Source organism: Planococcus citri, chromosome 3 (assembly GCF_950023065.1).
Source record: "Planococcus citri chromosome 3, ihPlaCitr1.1, whole genome shotgun sequence".
Taxonomy (NCBI): domain Eukaryota; kingdom Metazoa; phylum Arthropoda; class Insecta; order Hemiptera; family Pseudococcidae; genus Planococcus; species Planococcus citri.
In genome coordinates this window covers 75402488-75427597 of record NC_088679.1, presented here as the reverse complement: position 1 = coordinate 75427597, position 25110 = coordinate 75402488, and the positions used below count along the sequence as shown (strand labels likewise).

At 33.0% G+C, this 25110-nt stretch overlaps 2 protein-coding genes across 3 annotated transcripts in view; one reads left to right on the top strand and one right to left on the bottom strand.

Moving 5' to 3' along the window:
- LOC135839252 (uncharacterized) overlaps positions 1–22656 on the bottom strand; it is a 79775-nt gene extending 57119 nt beyond the window's left edge. The window contains exon 1 of the mRNA XM_065355188.1: positions 22385–22656. The gene's annotated coding sequence lies outside the window, so the exon portion shown is untranslated. The remainder of the gene's footprint in view (positions 1–22384) is intronic.
- LOC135839250 (slit homolog 3 protein) overlaps positions 1–25110 on the top strand; it is a 660297-nt gene that overhangs the window by 200353 nt on the left and 434834 nt on the right. The gene's annotated exons all lie outside the window — the stretch shown is intronic.

The following is a 25110-nucleotide window of genomic DNA, read 5'->3' as shown; positions in this document are numbered from 1 at the left end:
CTTTTAGCCAATAGTTGCGTAAGATTTTCACTGTTGCTGAAAACTTCCAAGAAATAAGTTTGTTTTTTTTTGTAAAAAATTGCCAAATTGTCTCAATCGCTGACAACAATTTTTAAAAATCCTTTTTGTCATTTGATTTCACTAAAAAAAGATTTTTGCTGGAAACTTTCTTGTTTCCCCAAAAAGTTTACCAGAAGTCGTACCTTTTTGCAAAGAATTACCATCAGGTCTCGTTTGTGCCAAAACTTGTTCAAAGTTTTCACTTTTTTGCAAAAAATTCTCGAGAAGTTCTACTTTTTTTTTCAGAAATCCGCCGAAAGTCTCGTTTTGTTACCAAAAGTTGCCAAATAAAGCCCTGATAAAATTATCAAAATCTTGCTTTTGGTCGAAAATTTGCTAAAAGCACCAATTCGAGGTATCACTTTCTGCCAATAACAGCAAAACGTTTGGCATTCTGTCAATATCACCAAGAAGTATTGTTTCATGCCAAAAATGCTCGAAGTCGTTATTTTTCTGCATAAAAATTCCAAACTCAGGTTTTTTTTTTGCAAAAATTGCTCTAAAGTCTCGCTTTTTGCTTCAAATTGTCAAAAATTTCAACTTTCCATTTATTCCCAAGAAGATTGCTTTCTGCTAGAATTTTCATTGTGTTACTTTTATTCAAAAATTGCGAACGATTTTCACTTTGAAAAAAAAATTACCAAAAGATTCTAATTTTTACTGAAAACAGCTAAAAAGTTTCGCTGTTTTCGCTAAAAATTATCCAAGTTTTTCTTTTTGCCGAAAATTGACTTGTTTCTTACCAGAAAATTGCCAAACTCGAAGCATTCTTCGATAAAAATTTTGAAAAAGCTTCTCTTTTTGCCGAAAATTGACTAAAAGTCGAGCGTACTGTTATAATTGGGTCTCGCTTTTCGTCGAAAATTGTCTGAAATTCTTACTGTGTATTTTCATAAAAAATGGTTCAAAGTCTTAGTTTGTACCGAAAAGTTTCGGAATGATCCATGCTTTTTTGGAAAAATCACAACCTAACGAAATGTATGCTAACTTTGAACTTTTTTGCTAAGAATTTCAAAAAAAAACTTATCTAAAATTGTTAAAGTCAGGTCTCGATCGTGGTTTTGTTGGTGATTTTTTTTTTTAATGGTTTGGCTCGCGTTTTGTAATTTGTTTTGGTTACTTTTTCGGACTTTTTTGTTTACTGGAGGTACTTTTTTTGGAAAAGAATTGAATACGAAAACTGTCCATAGGATTGCGATTGTTTCATTTTCGTCATTATTACATATCCATTTTTTCTATGAAATTTTATTAATTTTTACATCATTTTCATAAGTTTTCTTGATATTTTACTCAATTTTGCATTGTTTTTATTTGATTTAGGCCTATGCTTGTATATTTAATGATTTTTTTTTTCTTGGAGTTGAAACGTTTTCATGTCATTTTTAGATATAAAATTACTGTTGCGTTGTTTTATGTGTATCACTTACCGTTGCAACTGAGTTCTTACTAAAATTTAAAATGAAAAATTACTTACTATTTTAAAAGATTCGCCTAAATCTAATGAATGTAAGTAAGTATAGGTAATTTAGTGAAAAATTATGAATTTCAAAAATCTCATAATCTTGTGATTGAACTTCGATTGGATGAAAAGGAGGAAAGAAAGAAAAGTTAGATTCTTGTCTTGAGTTGACTATAAATGATTAATTATCTATGAATGGAATCAGTTGTTTTCACAATTTGAAAGCAAGAAGTTGTTGAGGTAATCAACCTGACGAATATCTACCTATTAAATCATTGTGAGAGAATTGTTTACTGAAAGTAACTTTTGGTTACTTTTTCAGTATTTTAATATAGGTACCTAAATGCAAAGTTACTTTTTTCAAATTTTTCCTAATCTTAGGTACGATCAATTCAACTTTTCAAGAAAGAAAAATAAATGTTGGCAATATCGACTTGAAACGCTGCCTTCGCTTTTGGCCAATAACACCGAAATGAAAATTGTTTCCAAACTCGCTTTTGTTTTGTAAAAATAGCCCCCAAGTCTCGCTTTATGTCTAAATTTGTCGAAAAAAAAAACACTTTTTTGCAGTTAACAAAAAGTCTCTTTTTTTGCGAGAATTTTTCGAGGCCTTGGAGCCAAAAGTTGCCTAAGATTTTCACTTTTTTTGAAAATCTACAATAATTTTTACATTTATGCTGAAAACAGCCAAGGAAAAAGTTGAGCTTTTCTGCAAAAAATTGTCAAAGTGTTTCATTTTGCCAAAATAATTTCTCGTTTCTTGACAGAAAATCGCGAAAACTTCTCAGTTATTGAACTCTTGTTTTTTTTTAAACCAGAAAACACCAAAAGTTTTCATTGTAGAAAATTGTCGAAAATTCTCAACATTTTGATAAAATGTTCAGAAATCTCGATTTTTCACCAAAAAGTTGCGAAATACATGATTTCAACTTCTTTGACGAACTTTCGAACCAGCGAAGTGTAACTTTGAACTTTTTTGCCAATAATTTCCGAAAAGATCTCGATCGAAGTTTTTATGATGATTTTTTTTTCTTTTGAATGGTTTGGCTCGCGTTTTGTAACTTTTTTAGTTGCTGAAAGTACATGTACTTTTTTTTTTGGAAAAAAATATAATACTAGCTTTGTCCGTAGGCTGCGATTGTTCCATTTTCGTCATCTACACATATTTATTTTTGCTATCGAGTTTTATCAACTTTTCCATACTTTTCTACAGTTTTCTCGATATTTAATTGAATTTTGCATTATTGCTTCATTGATTTATACGCTTCAATTTAATGCTATTTTTTTTCTTAGAGTTGAAAAACGTTCATGTGATTGTTATCAATTTTCGTGTTATTTTTCACTCGTATATGCAGCACTTGGTGTTGCTATACAGAGTTCTTGCTCGAATTTTTAAAAAAAGATTCCTTACTCGAAATCTGGTTCAAGCGATCGATCTACTGTCTTGGTCGAACTTTCGTTGAATTGGTAGAGCTCGAGCGAAAATTCAAAAAAAAACGTCCATTTTTGCATATTCTACATATTTTGAATTTTTGCTCGCAAGGAGGGGGGGGACAATGTCCCCCTTCGCCTTCCCTCTCTGGCTAGGCCACTGACAGTCGTCACTTCAATGAAATACCTACAGAGGTAACGTACATATGTACACATTAGGTACGTATTATAATGAAATGATTTTCAAAAAAACATAGATAAAAATTCGGTAATTGAGAACTGAACAGAGCAAAACAAAGCAAACAATCATCAAGAACCATTGTATGAAGTAGGTACCTCACCTATATCCAGCGCATAGACTTTATTCTAGCTGAATCATTTCTTCAATGCTGTATCAATGTATACGCATGAGTTTGTTTAGCCCAGTCAAATAGCAGAAAAAAATGGGCGAACCCAAACATAATTGCAAACAAAGGTTTTTTTTTGGTGAATATTGTCTAGGGTGGTGTGCTGAATAACATACTAAAAGTCCCCGCCCCTACCCCACGAGCTAACCCCCCACAGTGGATCAAAGCCCCCCAAAATCAGTTTTTCATTAAGAACTCCTGAAATATTGAATTTTGAGTAAAATGAGCCCAGTGATCATTTCATCTCCTCCCCAATACCTATCAAATGAGCTATCGACCAACTGCCTAGCCTCAAGGGGAGTGGCGCTACGACCCCTCAAAGTGACGTGATTACAATAATTTTACATTTTATGATTTGGGACTTGTAACCTGTTCTGATTGATAAAATGAAGTCAAACTTGGGGAATGGGATTCTTTTGGGAGCTAGAGTTGACCTCTGGAGTGGGGAGGGTCAAAGTTGAAAATTACAGAAAGGTCTTTTTTTTTGGAGGGACATAACATGCCCCCAAATAGACGAAAAGGATCCAAAATCATACCATCGGACAGTACCCTATCTGTGATCAACATATCCAAATTTTAGCTTCCTAGGTCATCCTCACCCCATTTAAAGCGGAATTAAGCTATAAATCCCCTTATTTTGCCCCCTATTTTCGGTTTTTTCCATCTTAAAAAGAGTGGGGATGACCTAGAAAGCTAAAATTTGGATATGTTGATCACAGATAGGGCACTGTCCGATGGTATGATTTTGGACCCTTTTCATCAATTTGAAGTCATGTTATACCCCTCGAAAAAAAAGACCTTTCTGTAATTTTCAACTTTGACCCTCCCCACTCCAGAGGTCAACTCTAGCTCCCAAAAGAATCCCATTCCCCAAGTTTGACTTCATTTTATCAATTAGAACAGGTTACAAGTCTCAAATCATAAAATGAAAAATTATTGAAATCAGTATCACGTCACTTTGAGGGGTCGTAACGCCACCCCCTTGAGGCTAGGGAGTTGGTCGAAAGCTCATTTGATAGGTATTGGGGAGGAGATGAAATGATCACTGGGCTCATTTTACTCAAAATTCAATATTTCAGGAGTTCTTAATGAAAAACTTATTTTGGGGGGCTATGATCCACTGTGGGGAGTTAGCTCGTGGGGTAGGGGTGGGAACTTTTAGTATGTTATTCAGCACACCACCCTAGACAATATTCACCAAAAAAACCTTCGTTTGTAATTATGTTTGGGTCAAATTGTATATTGACTGGGCTGCTACGTTGGATGCTACAAATTTTAGTTATTTTCTTATGGCTTTTGTTATGAATTTTTGAAGCCATAAAATCAACATTGTTTTGTATACGTATGTATTTTTTGTTGTTGAATTTTTACCCATTCGTACAGAAAAGTGAATTAAATTTACTTACTTTTCCCTTTAAAAAAAAATAAAAAAACTTTTTATTTCAATGATTTTTCTGTAGGTTTTCACTGCCATTACAAAAAGTGCTTAATTTTTTAAAATTTTATTTCCCATGAGAATTTTAGTAATTTCGATTATTCGCTGATTGAAAATCGTTACTTTAAAATTTTTTCAAATCTGCGAGCTCGAAAATCAACCTCTATTTTTTCACAAATTTTCAGAAATGTAATTAAGTAAGTGTAAAAAATTATGATTATGAATTTCAAAACTCATCATCGTTTATTAGAACCGGATATTAGGGTGAAAAGGACGAAAAGTTGTGTTCTGGTTGGATCAATTTTCTTTATTTGGGAAATTTACGTTATTATTTTTTTATTTACATCTTTCTCGTAATTTTCGTTCGACTCTTCGTCATTTTTTTTTTTTTTTTGGATTTCGAGGATTCAAGTTTGAAAAAAAACTTATGATAAAAAATCAGACGAATGCTTTTGAAATATGACTAGATAAAAAAATCACTTCCAACATTACAGTTTCTTTGGATTTGGCATGTGGATGGATACTATGTGTCGCGAAAAGAGCTATATAATTACATATATGATCAATCTATAAATTCAAAATTTTACGATAATGGCGTTGATACAAAATTTTAAATTTTACTTCCTGAAATAGTGCATAATTTATGTCTATTTCCACGTTTGAAAAATTATACAAAAAAGGGTCATTAAAACAGGTTAGCTGGATACGTTTACGTTCATCGTATATAAAGAGGGGAGTCGTATGTTCACATTCGCAATTTACGGGGTCAAAACAACATTTCAATCAAATTCATGCTATTTAATAAAGGCGAAAAGTAGAATAAATAGTTATGTAGATAGAGATACGCTATCAGAAAAAGTCATTCGCATGGAATATCATTGAAAGCATACGATGTATAAAGTTAATGTCACCGGTCGATGATTAAGATAGAATCGTTGCGACGCGGCCACATCGTTTGAAAAATATCAGACACGATAAATTGACGAATTAATATATCTAGTAATAATATCTATCGAGTTGAATTACCACGATTCTTGACTTTATTCCAAAATAATTCGCGAAACATTTCACATTTAAATTAGGGCGAATTTTATACACCCAGTTGCATTCTACCTTATTTTTTTTTACAATTAACTTACCTACCTACTTATATGTATTTATATTCCGCTATTTCGTTTCAACTTGTACAGAGTGCTTTGAATTACATACGGTTATTTTTCCATCTGTCGACATCCTGATTAAGTGCTATTTGATTTTGGCAGAAGTTATATCTGCTCAAGTTGAATCAAATCTGTCTGAAGAAACTCTATGCATACAAAGCTCCATTCTTTAATTGTGAATATGTGTATGGCAGTGAAATGCAGTGCGAATTTCAAGATGGAAATATTTTCGAGGGTTTAATGTCAAAAATCTACCTCTTTTGGAAACTTTCCGTATTCTACAGGAGATTTCTTTAATCGGTTTTATAGATAGATATTTACTTACTTTTGGACCTATCTCATATATGTACTATGATGATTATCCATTGTATGTACTTACTCAAGGACCCATCTCATATGACTAGTTATTTCGAATAGACGTGTGTAGTAGAATTCAAACTGCATTATTGTACGCATCTACAATAAATCACCGGTTGGAATAGTAAAATACGGCGTGAAATCACCCACATTTATTTAAACAAGACGATTAAAATTCAGTGAACGAGTCAACGGTGATAATTTCCGACACTTTATATTCACCTCAGTGTTACAGTATAATTCCGATACATAACGAATATTAACCTACTTATTATAAACGCGTAAAGTCAACACGATATTAATAATCGAATCTATATAGCCATAGGTACCCACCATTGAATCATAAACGAAACGACAATTAAAAACAATTTGAAAATTAATAAAATCACGTATCGTGTTTCTTGAAAACGTGAAAATCGATACAAAATTCTATAGTCGTCCGACGACCGCATTTTTATTTTTCAGGCGTGAGTTAACTCCACGCGGAATTCTTTTCACCTGAATACATTATCACGTCACGCTTATATTACCTACACATGTACTTTTGAAAATAGAGAAAAATTCTCGAATGCTTCATACATACATGTGTACTTACATAAAATGTCTTATTTTTAAAAACTTGTGAAAAGATTTGTTCAAATTTTTCATTACTGTGAAAAACTTCTGATTAAATGACTGTAATTCCTCGTCAGAGTCGTCGAGAGCCAATGCAGCCAGCAGCGAATATAATTTGACCCCATTTATTGGGACAAGGTAATACAGTGGGTTTTTGAAAGGCGAAGGGAGAAGGAGGTTCGAATGAAAATTAGTCGACTGATATTGTGAAAAAAATACCAATTTTATTAGGAAGAAATAACTCTTGCTTCTCAGTTTTTACTATTTATTAGTGCAAAGCTTTTCAAACACCAAGTGTTCATCATCAGGCTTAAATCACTATTGAACAAAATAACCAAGTCTACAAGCTTATATACTAGTGTACAAGGGTGTGGTAGTTTAACAGTACAAGGGTGTGGCAGTACAAGGGTGTGGTCATGTGGAAGAGGGTGTGGTTGTAGGTGAGGATGTGGTAGGAGTCATGTCTTCAAGTTTGGTTTTAATAACAGAAAGTAGGATATTTTCTAAGGGTTTTAAGTCATTATTTAGTAAATTTGTTTTGTTTTTCTTCATGGCTATTGCTTCCCTAATGTTTAATTGAGATGGTTTATCTATTTTTTGTATGAGGTTCAGGTTTTCAAAGGAAGTAGTGTGGTTGGTGGCAATGAGATGATCTGAGAGAGCAGACTTATTTTCATATTTGTATTTAGCATAATAAAGATGTTCCTTGAACCTCTTTTTGATGTTTCTTTTGGTTTGACCTATATAAATTCCTTGGCAATCTTTACATTTGATTTTGTAGATGCCACTACAGTCTTCAGGTTTGTCTTTGTCTTTAGTGTTACCAAGAAGGTTTTTAATTTTGTTATCATTGGTGAAAATGGGTTGTATGTTGTGTTTTCTGAAGACTGTTTTCATTTTATTTGTGAGAGGGGGATAGTAACTGATCCTAACTCTTTTGACATCATCTTTTTCAGCAATAAAAGTTGTGGCATCTCTGATTAGTTTTTTGTTTTCATGTTTTCTTATAAGTTTTTGGATAGATGTTTTTGTGTAGCCAAGGTTGGAAGCAATAGACATGATGTTTTTTATTTCTTTATTTTGGTTATTTTTATTTAGGGGGAGATTTAAACACCTGTGTATCATGCTGTTGAAAGCAGCAAATTTTTGGTTCCAAGGCTGGAAAGAGTCTGAAGGAATGTAGTTATTGGTGTGGGTGGGTTTTCTATAGATATCAAATTCAAGATGGTCAGAATGTCTAATGATTAACATGTCCAGAAAAGGGAGTTTGTTTTGTTGTTCAAGCTCATAAGTGAATTTGATGGTAGGATAGAGACTATTTAAAGCATTGAGGAATTCCTCAATGTTGAAGTCTTCAGGAATGATACACAGGATGTCATCAACATATCTAAACCATGCTTTGGGAAAGTTTTTATTGTTCTTTTTGAATTTTGTCTCAAGGTGGCTCATGAAAAAATTTGCCAAAAAGGGAGATAAGGGGTTGCCCATAGCTGTGCCTCCTGTTTGTTTGTAGTAAGTTCCATTTATTTGGAAAATGTTTTGGGAAGTGCATAATTTTATAGTATTCATATAATGGGTTATTTCTTTTTTGTTGATATTTTGTTCTTTTAGCCAGTTTTCTATCATTTCTAAAGTCTCAGGAATAGGCACACTGGGGAAAAGATTTTGTACATCAAAAGATATGAGCCTGTCTGTGTCATTAATAGTAATCCCTTGCAGTTTTTCTGCAAGTTCATAATTATTTTTAACTTGAAGAGTTTCAGGAAAAGGAAGGTTTTGGAGGTTACAAAGGAGTTTTTTGGCAATGTTATAGGAAGGAGAGTTGATATTGGCCACAATTGGTCTCATAGGATAGTTAGGTTTATGGATCTTGGGAAGACAGTACATTTTAGGAACTTTAGGATTGGAAGGAAAAGGAGTGTTATTAAGGAAGGGAGTAGTTTTCACCAAACTTTTCACTTCTTTCACCATTTTATCCACAGGATCACTTTTTAACTTCTCATAAGGTCCTTCATTAAGAAGGGTTTCACACTTTTCCAAGTATTCATCTTTCTTCATTATTACTACGGTGTTTCCCTTGTCTGCTTTCATATAGTAGACACCTTTCTGTCTCAAGCTTTTGATGGTGTTGTTGTGGGGATGAAATGGAATTCTTGTTGGTTTATGGGTTTTGATGATGTCTACCACTTCTTTCTTTATGCTGATTTTTGTTTCTGAGGTCTCTCTCCACAATGAAGCATCCACATCAGAAATAATATCTTCAATAGGAGGCCTCATGGGTGGTAAAGAGAATTTTAGACCCTTGTTTAGAAGATCCAATTCTTCTTTGGAGAACACCACATCAGTTAGGTTTTTCACATACACAGTAGTCTCATTAACACCATTACTGTCACTGCCACTGACACTAACAACATTGCTAACACCACTATGGTTACTTTTTTCTTTTAACAGATTTTTCAACTTTTTGTTTTGTGAATTTCTTTTCTTTCTCTTTTTCTCCTCAATTGATCTGAACATCTTTCTTTCCATTTCATCCCACTGCAGTTTTGGTATGGTCTGGCTTAGTTTTTTGTGAAGTGCATATAGTTCCACTTCTATGCTGGAATGAACCTAATTCATTATTCAACAGATACCAAAGTCTAAAAACTAAGGTGAAGTTGATACCTCTTGATATTAGTTTTCTTAAACAGTGTAGGGTACACAATGTTTTCCCTAAGTGTGTGGTGTTTAACAGTAAAGTGAAAACTCCTTCCACAAAAAGGGCTCTAGAGAAAGCCAAAACCTATTGGTTAAGCTCTGAGCTTCACAGCCTGTATGCAAAAAGATCCAGCATAGAAGTGGAACTATATGCACTTCACAAAAAACTAAGCCAGACCATACCAAAACTGCAGTGGGATGAAATGGAAAGAAAGATGTTCAGATCAATTGAGGAGAAAAAGAGAAAGAAAAGAAATTCACAAAACAAAAAGTTGAAAAATCTGTTAAAAGAAAAAAGTAACCATAGTGGTGTTAGCAATGTTGTTAGTGTCAGTGGCAGTGACAGTAATGGTGTTAATGAGAATACTGTGTATGTGAAAAACCTAACTGATGTGGTGTTCTCCAAAGAAGAATTGGATCTTCTAAACAAGGGTCTAAAATTCTCTTTACCACCCATGAGGCCTCCTATTGAAGATATTATTTCTGATGTGGATGCTTCATTGTGGAGAGAGACCTCAGAAACAAAAATCAGCATAAAGAAAGAAGTGGTAGACATCATCAAAACCCATAAACCAACAAGAATTCCATTTCATCCCCACAACAACACCATCAAAAGCTTGAGACAGAAAGGTGTCTACTATATGAAAGCAGACAAGGGAAACACCGTAGTAATAATGAAGAAAGATGAATACTTGGAAAAGTGTGAAACCCTTCTTAATGAAGGACCTTATGAGAAGTTAAAAAGTGATCCTGTGGATAAAATGGTGAAAGAAGTGAAAAGTTTGGTGAAAACTACTCCCTTCCTTAATAACACTCCTTTTCCTTCCAATCCTAAAGTTCCTAAAATGTACTGTCTTCCCAAGATCCATAAACCTAACTATCCTATGAGACCAATTGTGGCCAATATCAACTCTCCTTCCTATAACATTGCCAAAAAACTCCTTTGTAACCTCCAAAACCTTCCTTTTCCTGAAACTCTTCAAGTTAAAAATAATTATGAACTTGCAGAAAAACTGCAAGGGATTACTATTAATGACACAGACAGGCTCATATCTTTTGATGTACAAAATCTTTTCCCCAGTGTGCCTATTCCTGAGACTTTAGAAATGATAGAAAACTGGCTAAAAGAACAAAATATCAACAAAAAAGAAATAACCCATTATATGAATACTATAAAATTATGCACTTCCCAAAACATTTTCCAAATAAATGGAACTTACTACAAACAAACAGGAGGCACAGCTATGGGCAACCCCTTATCTCCCTTTTTGGCAAATTTTTTCATGAGCCACCTTGAGACAAAATTCAAAAAGAACAATAAAAACTTTCCCAAAGCATGGTTTAGATATGTTGATGACATCCTGTGTATCATTCCTGAAGACTTCAACATTGAGGAATTCCTCAATGCTTTAAATAGTCTCTATCCTACCATCAAATTCACTTATGAGCTTGAACAACAAAACAAACTCCCTTTTCTGGACATGTTAATCATTAGACATTCTGACCATCTTGAATTTGATATCTATAGAAAACCCACCCACACCAATAACTACATTCCTTCAGACTCTTTCCAGCCTTGGAACCAAAAATTTGCTGCTTTCAACAGCATGATACACAGGTGTTTAAATCTCCCCCTAAATAAAAATAACCAAAATAAAGAAATAAAAAACATCATGTCTATTGCTTCCAACCTTGGCTACACAAAAACATCTATCCAAAAACTTATAAGAAAACATGAAAACAAAAAACTAATCAGAGATGCCACAACTTTTATTGCTGAAAAAGATGATGTCAAAAGAGTTAGGATCAGTTACTATCCCCCTCTCACAAATAAAATGAAAACAGTCTTCAGAAAACACAACATACAACCCATTTTCACCAATGATAACAAAATTAAAAACCTTCTTGGTAACACTAAAGACAAAGACAAACCTGAAGACTGTAGTGGCATCTACAAAATCAAATGTAAAGATTGCCAAGGAATTTATATAGGTCAAACCAAAAGAAACATCAAAAAGAGGTTCAAGGAACATCTTTATTATGCTAAATACAAATATGAAAATAAGTCTGCTCTCTCAGATCATCTCATTGCCACCAACCACACTACTTCCTTTGAAAACCTGAACCTCATACAAAAAATAGATAAACCATCTCAATTAAACATTAGGGAAGCAATAGCCATGAAGAAAAACAAAACAAATTTACTAAATAATGACTTAAAACCCTTAGAAAATATCCTACTTTCTGTTATTAAAACCAAACTTGAAGACATGACTCCTACCACATCCTCACCTACAACCACACCCTCTTCCACATGACCACACCCTTGTACTGCCACACCCTTGTACTGTTAAACTACCACACCCTTGTACACTAGTATATAAGCTTGTAGACTTGGTTATTTTGTTCAATAGTGATTTAAGCCTGATGATGAACACTTGGTGTTTGAAAAGCTTTGCACTAATAAATAGTAAAAACTGAGAAGCAAGAGTTATTTCTTCCTAATCTAACAAACTTCTCGCTAAAAGGTTCTTTTTACCTTTAATACCAATTTTGTCGGCAAATATCATTTTTGTAAGCCTTAAAAAAAATTATTTACTGTTTTTGATTTTTGAACGTGCGAATTAGGTGTTGTAAATAAATTTTATTTGGAGAGTTTTAAAAACGATGTTTTTTAGGAAGTTGATTTTGAAAATAATAAAAAAAAAGAACAGGCCTTAGACGAAAACTTTTAAAATTTGTATTTGGAGAGAACTAAAAACGATATTTTTCATGTCGGGAGTTTATTTTTGACTTTTAAAATTTTAGAATCTGAAAGATTTTTTTTTATAGGATGTTGATTTTGAAAATGAAAGAGAACAAACCCAAGTAAGGGCGCAAGCTCTTGAGAAAATTTGTTCGTTTCGAGAGGCATAAAAACGATACTTCGTTTGCGAGAAGTTCATTTTTTCACTTTGAAATTTCAATAGTTGAATGATAGGTATTTTTCAGAAGTTAAAAGCTCTCGAAAATTTGTGTATTGAGAAGTAGAAAAGCAGGCCCGACAAACCACCTCGACACAATCTTGACAAAAAAATAGGGTCGAGTTGGCTCAAATTTTAAGTCGAATTTAGACCAATAAATTTCCTTTTCATCATTTTTTTCGACATAAAATCTGACTCAAATTTACCATCGAGCATTTTTCATATTGAGACATCACATCGCCACATATTTTTTGTCGATAATTTGAAGATTGTGTGTTGTTTATTAGTCGATAAAGCTTTCGAAAATTTGTGTATTGAGAAGTAGAAAAGCAGGGGCTTCTTCCATCGTGGGCCTTTATTTTGCCAGGCTCTCCGGAGAGCACAGGCTTCGGGCAAATTGTCCCCTTCTCGACTACCCAGTTTCTCGTATTTCAATATTATGTCAGAGTTCCTAGTCGAGTTTTCAAAATTTGGTGTCAAAAGTGAATAGTTCAACTTCGAAAATAGTGAAAATTGAGATGAGGGGTGAGGCTCATCAGGGGCTTTGGCTGAGTATAGCACTAAACGACTTAAGTAACCTTATTTATTATAAGCAGCATTATTTTTCACAAGAAAGTCCATTTTCATCACTTCATATTTTTTTCTCAGGTTTTGAGCTTACTGCAGCCATCCTCGTAATTTTTTTCAAAAAAATGAATGTTTTCAGGGGGTTGAAAACACATTTTGAAATGCTGTCTTTATTTTTGTGCCTTTTTGAGGGGAAAATTGGGAGGAGCGGAAGGACCCTAAATTCCGAATCCGGATTCTCCAACGGACATTCCCCGAGTGGGATGTTTCCTGAATCAAGTTTCCCAAAAAACAAAATCCTGAACGATCACTTTCTCGAATGTTTTTTCCCGAATTTGAATATCTCGAATTGCTGATCTATTTTTTTTTTTTTTCAATTTGAAATTTCAACCTTTTCTTTCGTGCTAATCATTTTTTAATTTTATTCCTATCAATTTGAGATTTTTCCCCTTCAATTTATTCAACAGTTCAAGGTGTGTAACAGGTCCTACTGGTCCTTTTAGTACCACTTAAGTCCTACTTTTTCTCAGAAGCCCTTTTAGCCCTAGGTACTAAAGTCCTATTTTTCAACAATTTCATCCAAACGTCCTACTTTTTTTTTCAATGAGACCTTTTTCGGAATTTTTAACAAATTTTGTAGAAAAGGGCTGATTTGTCGACCTTTTTAGATTTTGAATTATACATTCCTGCGAGCTTTTGCCCTCGCTTTGCTCGAGCCCATTTTCTTTTCTTTTTCCATTTTCAATTCTCCAACGAAAAATAACTATGTATTCGAATTTCAAAATTTCGAAGTAAATAATAATAATATTTATGAAATATTTACAATTGAAATTGAAGAATAATTTGATTTTAAGCGAACATGATGTGATATTTATCAATTTTTAAAATTGATAAGGAGAAAATAAAACGAAAAATTGGAAGCGAAACGTTATTATTTTTGACGTCTACTTGTTTAAATTAAATCACAAGGTGTTTGAAGACATCATTTTTTACAAAAATTTGACTAAAAACTTGAATGTAAATTTTGACACCTCCTCCCACACCTTAAAAAATTTCCACGAGTGCTCGAAAAATTACCTGCTGAAAGTCCCACTTGATGAGTCCTACATTTTCATTTTCATTTTTTTGATGTCACAAAGTATAAATACATAAGTGACTTGATATCAGTAGATGATACATCGATACATCTTGAATTGAATTACATAATATTTTTGGTTATGATAAATTCTATGTGTTAATCTAGAATTGTTAAATTTTGGACGTCAATCAAATATGATATGATGGGCTGACAGAGCATATGTTACAAATTGGTCGTGGTGATTTTGACAATTAGTCGGGGGGCCCGCATAAGGATCACCTGCACCTCCCTGCCGATTCTCCGGGACAAATTTTTTCTTGAAGGGGAAGTCCTAAGGAACATTTCTGGCCCTTGTCCTTAAAAAAAAAAGGTGGCCCTGCTTACAAAATGGCGGCCATTTCGATTGACAGGTCAGCAGAAATCGCAGGTTTTGCGTTCCAACATATAAGACTTTCACGGAATTTTTTAAACCGTACAAAGGTAGATCGAAAGAGCAGACAAAAATTCATCACCTGTCAAAATTTCAAGTGCTAAAGTGCCTTTTTCGATTTTTGGTGAATTTTCAAAAATCAAATTTTGGCCAAAATGTGAAAAAAAATCAAAATTTTACCAAATTGACCTAGAAATCTGAAATTGGGGATATATCCTATTTTCGACCTGCCAAATCGATTGGAAACTGTTTCAAACCGTTTTGAGCAGTTCTGGAGGCTCCAGGAGATTTTCAAAACTCGAAATTCTCACAAAATTTCATCAAATGGAGTTGGAATGCCGAAATTCATTCGGAAAACTAATTTCAATACGCTATGAAGTCGACTGCAGGTGATTTTCAAGTCGTTTTGGAGCCTACAGCGATTTTTCGAAAATCTGCTGGAGCCTCCAGAACTGCTCAAAACGGTTTGAAACTGTTTCCAATCGATTTGGCAGGTCGAAAATAGGATATATCCCAAGTTTCAGATTTCTAGGCCAATTTGGTAAAATTTTGATTTTTTTCTCACATTTTGGCCAAAATTTGATTTTTGAACATTCACCAAAACTCGAAAAAGGCACTTTAGCACTTGAAATTTTGACAGGTGATGAATTTTTGCCTGCTCTTTCGATCTACCTTTGTACGGTTTAAAAAATTCCGTGAAAGTCTCATGTTGGAACGCAAAACCTGCGATTTCTGCTGACCTGTCAATCAAAATGGCCGCCATTTTGTAAGTAGGGCAACCTTTTTTTTTTTAGGACAAAGGCCAGAAATGTTCCTTAGGACTTCCCCTTTAAGAAAAAAGTTGTCCCGGAGAATCGGCAGGGGGGTGCAGGTAATCCTTATGCGGGCCCCCCGACTAAATAAATATTCATGAGAGAACCCTTAACATTGATTTTCCAACTTTTCAATTTTTTATTGCAGATACAAATTTTTTCAAGACTTATCACTTGGAATTTTAAATTTCAACATTTTCTTTTTTATTGTTTCCTCGACCATTTCAAGTTTTGAAATTCAGATTTTGTTTTTACGTTTATTTGGTTCATTTTTTCATTGAACATTCGATTTTTTCAAAACTATTTTAAATTTTAAATTATTTCATCTTTCTAGAACTTACCTTAATTGATTTCTCAAAATTTCCATTTTTTCATAATTTTCAGTGGGTACTTTTGTATTTGAAATTTGAATTTTTCCAATTTTATGCTCGTTTGTTCGAATACTTTCTGTTGGGTCAGAATGAGAATTTTGGAGGAGGGGGTGGAAATTTTTTCGAAAAATTGGCACACCTGTTCAAATTGTCTGCGGTTGCCACTGAAAATATACCTATACTTTTTTTTCGTTTATGCGAATAAATGAATGAATGAATCTCTAAAATATATTACTTACATATATGTATTGATAGTCATCTAGATTCCTTCGTACTTATGCACTCCGCGCCAGTAAGTACATAGTTATGAATAACTCGATAAAATTGCAATCCTATCAGTATCATCTTAAGTGCCAGCTTATTCGAGTCGAAGCATATACATACATCATTTAATTAAACTCCCTATTACATATTTTATCTTTAATACGAACAGTCTAAAAGATAACACAAGTAAGAATACCTACTCGATTTGTCACGAATGATGTATGAAAATTATCTGTGAAACAGGTAGCAATTTATTAATCGCTGGTTGATACAACAAAATATCACCTAGCACCATAACGTAATTAAGTTTTGTGATTGGTGGTAAAAATTTACGACAGTAATTTAACCGTTGGTCATTGGAGCTGTTAACATGTTTTTTACTTAATGAGTTTTACTTCTTGGTATACCTATACCTACAACTTGTTAGTTTATGCGTTGAACAAGGCGGATAAATCCGCCTCCCAGACACTGCCACCAATTGAGTATAAAATCTATATCTTCGCATAAATATTACGAGTTTATATACTATTTTTTTTTAGCATGTCTCTTCTCAAATGTTATGTATTTGATAAGATATACCTGTACAAATAATTGCCACCTAATACGTAAATTATAATAATTATACAATAATAGGACAAAAATCGTCGAAAAAATTCCGTCCAATTTTCTGATAACGCGAAATTATCGCATATTTTTACCACGATGATGTGTATGTGTAGTAGCGAATATATTGGCAAAAAAAAAAAAAATAACAGAACACAATTACCGATCTGAAATTCAATTGGTTTCTACGAATTTTAAATTGACCTGATCACTTGAACTAGTTTATCGTCATGTGTGTCTAGTTTAACTGGTTAGGTACTTGCTGATTCAATTCATATACCTAACTCTGCAGTCATCGAAGAAGGTGGAATGTTGTGTTCGTAATAATAGGTAGAGAATTGTGCATAAAACATATTTATCAACGTAATGTATTGTATGTGTTTGCTTCGTACATATGTACATCTACGTACGATGAGGTACAAGTATTTGCGCCTTTTTTAAACTGTGGTTGTGTCGTTTGATGTAATGCTTATGATGGTTTACAAATTGCGGGTTGAGTGTTGAATGATTGAGTCGTTAGACTAAATAGTCGGTTTAGTTCAATTTTTATTAAAAATTGTTACGAATTTTAATTTTTGAATTTGAAAAAAAAACAAAAAAAAAACAGGTGAATTAACAATTGACTTCTTTTACAGACTACCTTTAAACAGGTAGGAACATTGACAGTTCGAAAAACAAACAAAATATGCGTACTTCATTAAAAAAGTGGAAAAAATGTCTTACTTTCATTTTCCAATTTATTATCATAGATAAGACAAGTATCGAAACAGAACGTAAAACACTTACAACAGCTTGGAATTTCATGTTGTGTTGTGCGAAAGAGCTAGGAGGTAAGAAGAACATTTTATGACCATCTGAATACTTCAATTTGAATAGAAAAATTCTACTTATAAAATTTCAACAATGCCAACCTGTTGAAAAATGAATAAAATTGATACCCTTCAAGATTGCACAAATTTTCTTGGATTTCCCTTTCATCTTTTTTTAAATACACAAGCGTGAAGGCGCACTAATTATTACATATTACAATCGTATAGTACATTTATATAGGTATGTACGTTATTATCATTTATCAGTAAGCACGTGGCTGAGCACTCAAGCACTTTCAGATAGTTCTCTGTTCGTGTGCTTTTGCTGAAAATCTTAAGATTTTATTGTGAAAATTCAACTTTGATCTTTTAAAAATATTACAATTAGGTACGTGTTGATTTTGATGACATCTAATTCAAGTCTTCACGAAATTTGAACCTCTGAAGGATCAAACCGAATAAGGGGCGAAGTTAGCGATTTTCTTCCTAAAGAGCTCAGATGATGTCCTTAGATGAGAAAAAATTCCTCGGAAAATTTTTACCTCCCCCCCCCCGGCCTCTTTTCTTAATTGAATTCTGAATCGATGTCTTTTTGAAAAGAAACAGCTGGTCGAAGGTCTGTTCATTTTTGGTTGTAGTTGCTGGTTCGAAATTCAGAAGAAAAAAAAGAAGGAATCGGAGTAAAATCTTCTCTTCGAGGAAAGTTTCTTATCATGGTTGATTATTAAAGTAATGCCATCGATAAGAACTCTATTTTTCCAAGTTTCCAGAACTATGACCGATTGTCTGACGTAATTTCAGCAACTCAATATGACCACATTCATTTTTCAAAAGCCTGATAAAGACGTCAGAAAGCCATTTTTGAAAATTTGCCATCATTTTGAGAATTCACAGTGATTAGACTGATTTTTTTTTCAAAGTTCCAAAAAGTCAGACACGATATTACCTATAAGCATGAAATACATAAGATGATACAGCAGTCATAAATTTAAGGCAGAAGAACATATTACTTGGCATATTTTTTTTCTGTGCTATTGGGGAGGGAATATCCAACACATCTCTGCGAATCAAGAGCCTTCGAGTCGAATGAGCTAATGTTATTTTGCATATTTTAGCGTATTTTTACCTCATTTGACTCATATTTCAGATTATTTAATCAATTTTCACATTTTCCCCATATTTTTAGGGAATATTTTCAAAATTCTTCGAAATAACACACATTTTTTTGAATGGCAATTTTTGTGATTTTTTGAGCACAAATTTTTATTTTTCGTAATTTTGTGAACACACATTTTTTTTTTGAATGGAAAACACCAACATTGTACATATAAAAAACTGCCTCGAAATATAAGATTTATCACGTAATCAAATTTTCAAGGTTACTATTGAATTGAATTTATTGTTTTCCCATGTAAAACGATACCCGTATTGTGTAGGAAATACTGGGAATATTTTTGCATATTTCGACTTTTTAGGGAAATTTTTTTGCATATTTTTGACAAAATGAGCGCATAAAACATGCGCATATTTTCGGGTTATTCGAAGAATATATTCTTCTGCCCATAATACATTGATTAGATTTTTTTCCAAGCCATCTCAAGAGTTCTTCGGGACTCTTTCCAAGCTCTTCAGGGTGTCTTAATAGTCCTGCAAGTCCTGCAGTTGTCCTGCTTTTCAACGTTTTCATTTTAAAATCTTGATTTTTTTTTCAATCAAACTTCAAGCTTTCGATTTATTTCTCAGAAGTGGATTCCTTTGCTTTCTTTTCTCTATTGTAAGTCATTTTTAAAGGACAGGAATGCATTTTTTCCAACGTTTAAAACTTTCAAGGTGTCCACCAGGACTGTGGCGAAAAAGTCTACACTTTTACTTGATCTTGCCTGAAATTTGCTGAAAACAACACTAAAAAGTGTAAAATTTCGCCATACGTGCAGACAAATCAAGGTGCAAAATTTCCATTCAAAACTATCTCAGAAAACGAAAATTCTGCACTGAAACTTCTAAGGTTGAAAATTATTTGTCAATTTTGGTACCTCTCAAATCGTAAATCTTCAAAATTGCTTCACATTGTAAATTTTTGAATTTGACACTAAAGATCGAAAACTGAAAGAAACACAACAAAAATTGCGAATTTATGATTTTTGGTGAATTGAGAATGTTTTTTTCTTTCGTCGAATAAAAGCACTGAAGTTTTCCTCACACCCCCCCCCCTCCACACCACAGAAAGTGTCAAGTGTTTGAAAAATGTTCTGTTCAAGTCCATACTTTTGTGTTCTGAAATTTTATTATGCACTTTGTTCTTAGAAATCAGACGAAAGAGGAAACCCTGAAATAATTATTGAAATAAACTAATCACTTTTTCAAAATTTTCAAGAGTCTAGAGTAGAGCTAAATTCCACGTCATAATTGTGTTCAGAAGGATAAATTTTTTAGCGAAACGACATCAATATTCAGAGTGTCTACTGGCAAGAAAAAGGCGAGAAATTTGCATGGGTGGCAAGAAAGATGTAAAATAGTATAGAAATTCCTTCGAAAAGCAAGAAAATTTCCAAGAATTCACATAAAAAATCTGTGAAAAATTGAAGTTATCCCACCAAAATTTCAAGTTTTTATTTTGTTAAAATTGATGTTGTTCTACTTTTCGAATTGAAAATTTTCCAAAAATTTTGCCCTCGTTTCGCTCGGGCTATTTAAGAATGCATTTTCAAAACTTTTAAGAATTTTATTCAAAAATTAAATAGGAAATTTTTGATTTCCAGGTAATACCCAAACCCAAACCATTTGAAAAGTGCACATTTTTCATTTTCTGAACAGAACGACTAACTTTTCAAAATTGTTGATATGTTACTGTTATCATCATACGATTGAATTCACTTCAATAGACTTGCCTCAACGTTTGTTTTTATTACGTCTTTTTAATACTATTTTTTCATTTGAGACATTAATTCACTTCTCTGCTTTGAAGAATAAATTTTTGAGAAATTTTGTTGGGGGGAGGGGGTTAGAGGGGTTAGCGAAGATTATCTACATGCGTAAATACGAAGAGTGGTAAGAAATTTCATTTTTGGAAGCAAGAAAAAAGCAAAAAAAGGCGAGAAATTCGCTTTTTTGATTTTAGTAGTCGACACTCTGATATTATGAAAAAAAAAACCGTACAGCTTTTAATGTAGTAAAAATTGAGGTGTGGGCAAAGGTTCTGAAAGGGTTTGGATGAAAGTAGCATAAAATTGGACGTCATATTCGCGTTCAGTGGCTTCGATTCATCAATAACAATATTTTACACCGAAATCCACCTCAAATTTTCTTTAAAAAAATAAAAATGGATCGAATGTGAACGTCATTTTACCAATAAAACACATGAAAGCACGTTAACTAATCTACAATAACAATCTCAATGGTGTTCCTCATGTGTAAAATACTTGAATTGCTAAGCGACTGAGAAACAGAGTTACCAATCTAAACCTAATGCAACTTAAAGTTACAAAATACCCAACAAGGAGTCAAAAACACATTGATAAATTCAACTCGCATTTCTGTGTCAAAACAAGTAACCCCATCATTGTTGGAAAAGAATAAATCGAGTTGAAAAACGTCGTCATTATATTGAGACGATCATGAGTGAGGGGAGGTTATACTTGTAAATTCTTATGGGGTTGTCCCTCATAGGTATATGTCCACAACACACTCAAAAAATGGAAAAAAAAATCGGCTCGCAGGGGCTGAAAAAAAATGCAAATATGGACCCTAAAACTTTGGACAAATTCGTTCTACTTTTCCACCTGTTGCTATTTGATGACAATAAAGCAATTTTTTGAAGATATAAGATGTTGAACGAGTGCAGGTGGGGATAAAAAATTGAAAAAAAAAATTGGTTTAACTTACTTACCTATGTACTAATCTCATTTTATCTGATGTAAGTACAAATGAGACCTTCAATAATTTCCAATATCGTGTATTTTCACATTCAAGTAGACCTATTTGCCCGAAAATTGACAAAATATTATCATTTTTTCGAATATTATGATTATGATGCCTTCCATGATAGGTTATTATTGCCAACGAAACGAGTATATAGCATCATATGATGGCTTATCTAACATATAAGAGTCGTATAGTTACTAATACGAGCTGAGAATTCATTATGATCGATATGATCTAGCAAACGGAAAAATTTACCGTTTATTTCCCATTAACAGGTTATTCAATGGTGGAAGCGAATCAAGTATTTTTTTCCATCCGGCTACGTATCTTTTAAACGATACCAATTTGCATCGCGGTTTGATTTGAGTCGCATGCAAAAAAAAAAAAAAATTACGAAAGGGGAATTCCAAAAAAAAAAAAAAAAAAAATGCTCAAACGATGCGGAAGAACAACACGGTTACGAACTGGTTTTAAAATTCAATGCAAACCTACGATTTTCATCGAATACCTGCGAAAAAAAATTGCCCGCAGCGAGTAAATTGCTGTGCCTAATTTGGCAAATTATTAAGATTTAGTCTAGAAAAGACCCAATTATATTGCCGTAAGCTCGATGATGGTTGAATTCCCTAAAAGTAGGTGTCAACGAAATAACTCGAGAAAAATGATTGTTCGAAGTTGAACTGGAGGTACTTACATCGCGAATACAATTTTCTAAAAAAAAATTATATCTTCATACCATCAACTGATCTGCTGAGGAATAATTACATAAATTTATAATATTTTAATTCTTACGTAAATTTGATAAGAAAAAAGTACCCCCCTTAAATCTACTTCTAAAAGCATAGTCTAGCTATAGAAGTCCATTTTAATTGACCATAGCGTAAGGAATAATCCTACGAAACAATTTAAAATTGAAAAAAATAATAAATAAGTAAAGAAACATACCTGATACGAGCGAAGTGGAAAATTTTCCAACCAATTTCGAACATTAATTATACGTCTAAGTCGAATCACATATTAAAACTCGCGAACACTTCGAAAAATAAAAAAAAACAATCGAAAAAATATTTAAAAAAAAAAAAAAAAACTATAACGATACTTTGAAAAAAAAAAATGTCAAAAATCCACCTCAAAGAGTTTATACGCACCACAATATACTCGTATCAAACATTTCCGCAAACCATCGCCATACAACAATATACGAATTAAAACTAAACATGAAATAGATAGCGAAGAAGAATTCAAGAGAAGTCATCGCCGATATTTAGCACGTTAGTAAAATAGAGAGGGGGTCTTTAGGTCAATGGAATACCCCCCGCACTTAGGTCATCCGTAAATCTGCAACAATTACTAAATTATCCCTAATACTTAGTTATGCCTGTAACGCGAAAATTCTTAACAAATGGATACATTTTCTTCTCTTCTTTATTTCTTCTTTCATATTTTTTTTATTCTAGTTTTCAGTGCCAGGAGTAATTAGTCCGCATTTGTTTGAACATGTTGGCGGACGTTACGAACAAATACATTATGATTACCGGAACCGTGGACGAATATTGATAGACTATTTTGAAATAGGACTATAGACAGATATGTGTATTGAAAGAGAAGATACGAGTGTGCATTTCTCTCGATAATTATTTTTTTTCAACTTGGAACTTGGGAAAAAAAGTATTCGTTGCATCGACGTGTAAGAATATCTCATTTTTAAAAAAATGCATTAAGTATAAAATCAATTGAAAGTTTATATTTGTATTTTAATTATATGTAGACCTACCTAGGAGAATTCTGTATCCCTCGAGGCGATCGTATAAAAGTCAATTTTTTTGACAAGATTTAATTTACTTTTTTTTCCCAACGATTTCGATCATATGTATACTTAATTAACTATACGACTAGTAATTTATTAGATTAACGCGATAGGTGCGTAAGTACATAATTTATCGCGAGGTGTGAATGTTTAGATCGCCTCGTGCCATCTCTCGAGCAGCATAATTGATGGTTAATTTGCATTTCCTTTTAGATTGTAATGCCTGCACGGAAAAAGCGTGATACTAATTTCGTATTGTTTTGGCTTCATGTGTGTTTTGAATTTTTAACTAAACGTCGCATTAATGTCAACCTGTGCGAAGTTTACTTTCTAAAATGTAGACGAAATTACTTTTTCTCTTTTTTTTTTTTTCTGTTTTGTAGCCTAATTTTTGTTGAAAAAATAAGTGTCAGATTATATATGTAGGAATTTTAGAACGAGTCGAACGGTATTTGTGGGTTATTTTTACAATGCTTTGCATTGATTTGGGAACTTTGTGTGTGAAAATCGTCGTTGAACTGGTGTATTTTTCGTGTGGTTCGGTGCGAGTATTTTTTGGGCACGAAATGAAAAAAAAATATTCTAGAAAAACGTTGAAGAGCTTGATTGAAGAACAACTTTTTTTTTTTACATTTTGAAAATTTGATGCTGAATCGTGTGCAGAAAATATTTTAAAAGAAGAAGTTTTCTAAAGCTGAAGCTCCACAGTCAAACTTTTTTTCAGGTTTGAATAATTTTTTGAAAAATTTTGGAAATTGTTCAGTGTTTACTGCACCCAAAATGTTGAGAAAATTTGGATTATTGGAAAAATCAATTTTCCAAGTTGTAGCATGCGCCTCAAACAATAGTTTTTTTTCATAAATTTGGGCACCAATAGTGATATTTTTTCAACAGTGTATTGATAAATGTACCCAAAAGTATAGGAGGGTCTTCCACATTCGATCAAGAAGTGGTAAGTGGGGGAGGGGGGTTGGCGATTTTTTGGAAATTTCTCCTGTGGAAACACCTTCCGAAGGGATGACCATTTGACCAATGACGCAAATCGCAGCCCTCTTGCCCTTTTTTAAAGGCTGCTAGGGGGAGTCGAAGTTTACAGTGAACCTAAAATATCATCTATTTCAGCAGTGGATTACTCGATAACCGCGATACCTACTAAAATGGAACTTTTCCCAATAGTTTGGGTTTTGAAAGGCTTTTTGGTGATTTTAGGTGATATCATAAAAATCAGTGTTGCCACTTTTTTTCGTGCAAAAAATTAGCTCGAAAAGTTTCAGAAGGTGGTTTTCATATCGTTTCGACTCTGAAAAATTCTGAAAAAATATATTATGGACAACTTTTCATGCTGAACAACATATTAAAGAAATTGATATGGCATTCTTTTGTAAAGTCGATTTTAAACAATTGAAAGGTTGCGAAAAAATACGATTTTTTTGTTTGAACCATGAACAAATTGTTTTGATTAGTGGAGTTGACCCATTTGACCCCTATTTTTACGTATCCGATGAAAAAGTTGAAAAAACACCTTTTACTCGATAAAATAAACTTGCCCCAAAAAATCAAAATTCGAAAAAATTCAAAAAAATAAACGAATATCAATTTTTTTGCTATGAGTGTAATTTTCATCAAATTTTTTATGGAATACGTCAGAAAAAGATCAAAATAAGACAGCAGAATAAATGTAAACTTTTTTTGATGTTTGGAATTGAAAATTGAATTTTTTCGAATTTTGATTTCTTGTGATGAGTTTATTTCATCGAATGAAAGGGGTTTTTCAACTTTTTAATCGGATACCTGAAAATATTGATCAAATTGGTCAACTTTACCAATCAAAACGTTTTTTCATGTTTCAGATCAAAAAATCACA